The sequence below is a fragment of the Pseudoliparis swirei genome, chromosome 9, assembly GCF_029220125.1.
Source record: "Pseudoliparis swirei isolate HS2019 ecotype Mariana Trench chromosome 9, NWPU_hadal_v1, whole genome shotgun sequence".
In the NCBI taxonomy this organism is placed as follows: domain Eukaryota; kingdom Metazoa; phylum Chordata; class Actinopteri; order Perciformes; family Liparidae; genus Pseudoliparis; species Pseudoliparis swirei.
The window spans coordinates 2,692,033-2,698,032 of NC_079396.1; the positions used below are offsets into that span (position 1 = coordinate 2,692,033).

The 6,000-nt window shown below is 42.5% G+C and overlaps 1 protein-coding gene across 4 annotated transcripts in view; it reads left to right on the top strand.

The window, feature by feature from the left end:
* Positions 1–3,758: 3,758 nt before the first annotated feature.
* plagl2 (pleiomorphic adenoma gene-like 2) overlaps positions 3,759–6,000 on the top strand; it is a 24,895-nt gene continuing 22,653 nt past the window's right edge. The window contains exon 1 of one of the 4 annotated variants that reach the window (XM_056422704.1): positions 3,759–3,936. The gene's annotated coding sequence lies outside the window, so the exon portion shown is untranslated. Of the gene's footprint in view, positions 3,941–4,198; positions 4,289–6,000 lie in introns of those variants that run through there. The other 3 variants (XM_056422701.1, XM_056422699.1, XM_056422702.1) reach the window with 3 other exon arrangements.

Here is a 6,000-nt window from a genome sequence, read left to right on the forward strand (position 1 = left end):
GGCGGTTGGTGACAATGTATCGACTGTTGGTGACAATGTATCGTCTGTTGGTGACAATGTATCGGCTGTTGGTGACAATGTATCGACTGTTGGTGACAATGTATCGGCTGTTGGTGACAATGTATCGGCTGTTGGTGACAATGTATCGACTGTTGGTGACAATGTATCGGCTGTTGGTGACAATGTATCGGCTGGTGGTGACAATGTATCGACTGTTGGTGACAATGTATCGGCGGTTGGTGACAATGTATCGGCTGTTGGTGACAATGTATCGACTGTTGGTGACAATGTATCGGCGGTTGGTGACAATGTATCGGCTGTTGGTGACAATGTATCGACTGTTGGTGACAATGTATCGGCTGTTGGTGACAATGTATCGGCTGTTGGTGACAATGTATCGACTGTTGGTGACAATGTATCGACTGTTGGTGACAATGTATCGGCTGTTGGTGACAACGGGGCCCAACAATGGTGAATTAGGCCGACAGGTGCACGTGTTGCATCATGCAAGCCGAGGGATCCGATTGGAGGGATTTTCCCGCCTGATATGGGAAAACATTTATTTTCTCCAGTCTTCATGAACATAATAACATGCTAGTTAGTTACTCAGTCATTTTATTGCCGGGCCGATGTAAAGTTTCATGCGGCGTTCCTTCCTGTTCCACATGGCTGTTACTAAGGAGAAAGAAAAGATGGCCGACATCAGCCTTCATCTTTGTTTTCATTTATTATCCCTCCCTCATAGTTTATGATGTCAGAGCGGTAAGAGGTTAAATGTATAATAGTTTTCCTGAGTGGATTAAAACAAGAGAGAATTCACACAATATTCATGTGTTTTTATTCTATAATCAAATTCAGAGGAACAATAGACATCTTATTTTGATCAAATACTCCTGTTTTAGAGTCTGTTCGTGTAATATGTATAAAGGAAATTCAAGACAAGTCTATTATTCCATCTGACCTTTGTGAGTTTAAATATTTCGTTCTCAGCTCTTCTTTGATTGTCTTAATGATGATTTTAAAAAATTAAACCTGTATTTAACCAGGTGGTTAATTGAGGTTTAAAATCTCTTTTTCAAGGGTGACTTGGACAAGACATGCAACGGCTTTAAAACACATAGTTACAAACAGAAAAGACAGAAGACGAGTTAAACGAAACTAAAAGTTAAGAGACAAGTCACATGACAGAGTTAATTTAAGAATGAATGAATCATGAAGGAAACATAAACTTTAAACTTCTCTTTATTACTTATTGGTAATTGCATTTATATCCAAGTGTATTTAAATTGTATGCTTATTATTATTATTATTATTGTTATTATTTGGGAGCAAACAATACTTCTGTGCAGCTTTTAATTGGCTATATTTTGTTCTATTAGTTAAATAACCAATTATTGTCATTTTTCAAGCTTTTAGAAAATAATTGTTTTCCTGAAGGCAACACGTGACTTAACGTGAAATAAAAGACATTTTTATTTTTCATGTATTTTTATAAATGTCCGAACATCTGCAACACGCGACGAAATCAGCTGTTTAAAGTTGTTTTGGCTCCAGCGTTTCTTTCCTCTTCTTCGTTTTCCTCCCACTCGTTTGGGCTTTTCAACGGAAACGAGACGCAGCGCGTCTCCATGGAAACGACGTCAATCACCGACCTGCGCCCGCGGGGTCCAAAACGATGACCGTCTGCGCACCTCTCACACTTTAATATGTAAATGAATAAAACATTACACATCTCGTCCTCCACTTACCTGACAGGTAGAACTCGACCCCCCAACAACTGGCATTTACGACGCCGCTCCGGTGTATTGAACACCGCAAAGAAATACTATTCTTTAGTTTTTTGCTGCTTTCATGTTCGGTCGGAAATGTCGCAACTATGAGGCAGCGATTGAAATAATAACTGAAGTTCTCCGTGACGCTGTGATTTAATTTACTAAATTTACTAAATTTAGCGATATTTAAGAAGCGGATGCACTTCAATACATGTTTATTCTTTAATAATCAAAACAGCCAGCAGTGGCACAACATGTATAAACTCTCATGCTTTGGCTCAATCAGCATGCATAACAACTATTTTTGTTCTGTGTTTATTCAACTCTTATCTTCAAATATATATTGATATATATTTATATATATATCGTTTAGTTTTCTCGATATGTATGCATATATATATATATATATTCATAAAGAGATAGAGAAAACTAAACGATTTATATATTTATATATATATATAAATAAATAAATATATACATATATATAAATAAATAAATATATATAAATGAATGTATCTATAAATAAATGTATATATATATATATAACTTTGTGAGCCGTCGGACGAGCAGCACTTGAAAGCAGCATTATTGAAGGGTCTCGCTTTGCTCCCCCAGCCCCCAACGCTCCTCTCTCTCCTTCTGCACAAACACGTTCACCCTGCGGCCTTTGGGGGCTACTGGTGGTGGTGGGGGTGATGGGGGGGGGGGGGGGGGTCGATGATGAGGAAACGAGTTAATGTGCCCTGGAAGTAATTCTTTCACCCCCACCACAACCCATTACCCCCACCCCCTCTCCCTCCCAAACCAATCCAAACAGAAGGTGGGAGAAACAGGACCCCTCCCAGTAGCCCACTGGGAGACCTCAGCACGTGGGGGACCGAGGCGGCCGCCCGCATTCCTGCTGAGGGGTTGAACGCTGCTGCTTGGTGTTGACACTTGTTGACGTTTCGGCAGAAAAACACGGTGCACGGTGCGCGTGATTAATGCATGTGCACGTGCAGCGGCGCGTTTTTGTTTTGTGGTCATTCATAAAAACAACATTTGTATATGTTAAGTGTGCTTATAAGAATAAATGTTCACGTATCGGCCAAATAACTGAAAAAAAATCACGTTTCAATTACAGTGATAACACACACACACACGTATATATATATATATATATAAATATATATATATATAAACTTTGATTAATGGGTACTTTTCCGTTGTAAATAAAAAGGTTGTTATCTTGAGTTTATTTATTAAAATGCACCGATTTCCTTTTTTTTGCAACTTTTAGTTTTTAACTTAGAAAGAAACAAATAAACGTTATTTAATAATACATTGAAGAAATGTTCAGGTTTCAGGAGCAAAGGGGGGAAGACAACACAGTGCCTTAAAAAAGTTACCTTTATTGACACAAATCCCTCCGATGTGTATATATATATATTTTATTTATTATTATTTTTAAATATATTTAATAACTGCAATACGCATCAAATTATTATTATTTATATATGATGTAATAGGACAAATAGATAGAGGCTGAATGTTGTATAAAAATATGAATGTATCAACACCGAGGATATATATATATATATCAATATATATATATATCAATATATCAATATATATATATATTGAATGTTAATATGTCAAACCCTGCCTCCGCTATAGTCAATAATTATTCTTAAATATTGCATATGCGGTTTATGATATCTGTTTTTCATAACCGCATGCAGGTGGATTAACTGAATTAATTGCTTGTTGACTGGTCAGAAAAAGAAAAGGAGAAAAAACCCAGTAAGCTGTCCCTGCTTTAAAAAAAAAAAAAAATTTGTGAAAGTGTCCTGTGACGTCACGCTCCCACAATGCTTACCGCCCCATAACTCCGCTGCAGCCTGAGGGGAGCCAGGCACACTCTCAGGCCCCGAAAATATAAGAACAATTATCGTAGTGGAGGGAGGGAGGGGGGGAAGAAAAATAGAAAACGAATCCGGGAAAATAAGAAACGAAACGACGGAACCGAAGTGGAGGGGTGGGGGCGGCGGGGGGGGGGGAAGAGCGGCGGAGCGGCGGCGCGGGGCTCTCCCACCACGGCTGGGTGTCTGGTCCGGTCCGAGATGGAAGGTTACCGGCGGGGCTCCAAGTGAAGCGGACTCATGCGGCGCTGGAACCCTCTTCGGTGGGTAAGAGCTGCCTTCTCCCCCCCCCCCTCCCGGAGCTCCGGACGTGTGCTGCACGCGCTGCTGGTTGCATGTGTCGCCTTTCGTAGGACAAGAAAACTATTTTTTTTTTTTACCAACTTTTTTTCCCTTTTTTCTGGAGGCTCGCGCTGACGTGCGCGCGACGCTCGACTTGTTGTGACCGCGTCGCGTTTCTCTCGCGTTATAAAACCTCTGCGTAGTTTCGCGGCAGCGTGCAAAGGGACCTCCGGGGTATTTAATTCGTAATGACGCCTCCTCTGACCACGGAGGCTCCTTCTCCTCCTTCTCCTCCTTCTCCTCCTCCTTCTCCTCCTTCTTGTGCTGTGGCCGGTAAATATGTTGCAATATGGAGCGAATGCGTGAAAGTTGTTGAAACGCGGTGCACTTTGTCTGTCCCCCCCGCCCCCCCCCTCCTGTTGCTGTTGACCGTCTCGTGTTGCCTGCATGTTTTATTATTATTTTTGTTGGGGGGGGGGTTTAAGTAATACCCCCCCCCCCCACACACACACACACACAGACATTTATTAAAAAGTGTGGTGGCATGCCATTGCAGAGGGGATACAAGTGGCTTTATGTGTGTGCGTGGGCGTGCGTGCGCGTGCACCACGCTCGTGCGTAGTCTCTTGATATTTTTAAAAACAACACAACAAACCCCTCCACCTGCATTCCGTCACGTGTGTTTGTGATCCTGCGTGTGTCTTCTTCTTCTTCTTCTTTTTGGGCATCTGAAGCAAGTAAATAACAACCAAGACCCCCCCCCCCTAACCTCCCTCCCCCCTCTCTCCTCCCTTCGATGGGAAGGGGGGGAGGTCAGCACGTGGGGGTTCCTTCAGGCACTTGTTATGGATGCTGACTTGGGGTTAAAATGGGGCAAAAACTATTGTTAAAGTAACATAAAGTTGTTTTTTTTGTCAGCGTGTTGTTGTTGTTGTTTTTAGGCCTGGGAGGCATCCTGCTACAGATGTTGTTTGTATGTTTTTTAAAAGACCTTTTTTTGTAATTATCCTCCTTTATTCTCCTTATAATATGTAATAAACGAGACGCTGAGCGCCGCCTCCATCGAGGCCTCTGGCTGCACAACGAGGAAATGGAAGTGTGTTTGTTGTTGTCACCAGACGATGGATTTGGGCTTTGTTGCCGCCGTGCAGGCCGAGACCCATGTGTGTGTGTGTGTGTTGTGATGTCTTCTTACCCCCCCCCCCCCAACAATGTTTTATCATGTTACTGTTGGTCTTCTGCAGCTGTTTAAAGCGTGTGTACTCGTTTCATAGAAGGGAGGTATTTGTAATATAAATTAAAAGCCGTTTGTGAGGAATACAAGAAAAATACCCCCCACAAAATATCAATTAATTCATTATTTTTGGTTTATGGACATTGATTTACACATTGTAAGTCAATCTGCTGATGGCGGGTCTGACATGTGACGAACAAAGAGGTGTCGGTCTAGTTTTCTCTCAGAATAACTGAGTTTCTACAGCGGAAAAAAACCCCACAATTAAAATGTTCTATCAAAATAACTCTGTGAAGCAGTTCCGCTTTTGGCGTTGCAGTCGTCCACGGATGTGCCCGCGTGTTACCCTCGTGATTTATGTATCTGCTTTATCCAAATGAATTACACACTTTCAAACTAGTGCAGTGCACGGCAAGAATAACAGATTATGATGTGTGTAAAATCTGGAGAGACGTGACGAAAAAAATGTTTCAAATAATCCAGAATGTTTTTCCATCGCTGTCCGAGAGCCTCCTGCCGGTCTCGGCCGCTCCGGCTTCCCCAAAATAATTTTTCTGTCGCGTCCGCCGGCTTCTTCTCATCGGCCGCCGAGGCAGCCCGTTTCATGTGATTGAGAGAGAGAGAGAGAGAGAGAGATGTTTTCGAGCTGCAGGGGAGGTCTCCTCTGAAGATCCCCCTCACAATAATCCGTCGCGCCCCTGCTGGCAGCGGTTGGTAGTGGCGGTGGAGGCGGAGCTAGCGGCGGCGGCAACAGGCTTATTTCCATGAGAAAAGAGCGTCGGTTGACTTAATGGGAGGGCCGGCCGCTCCG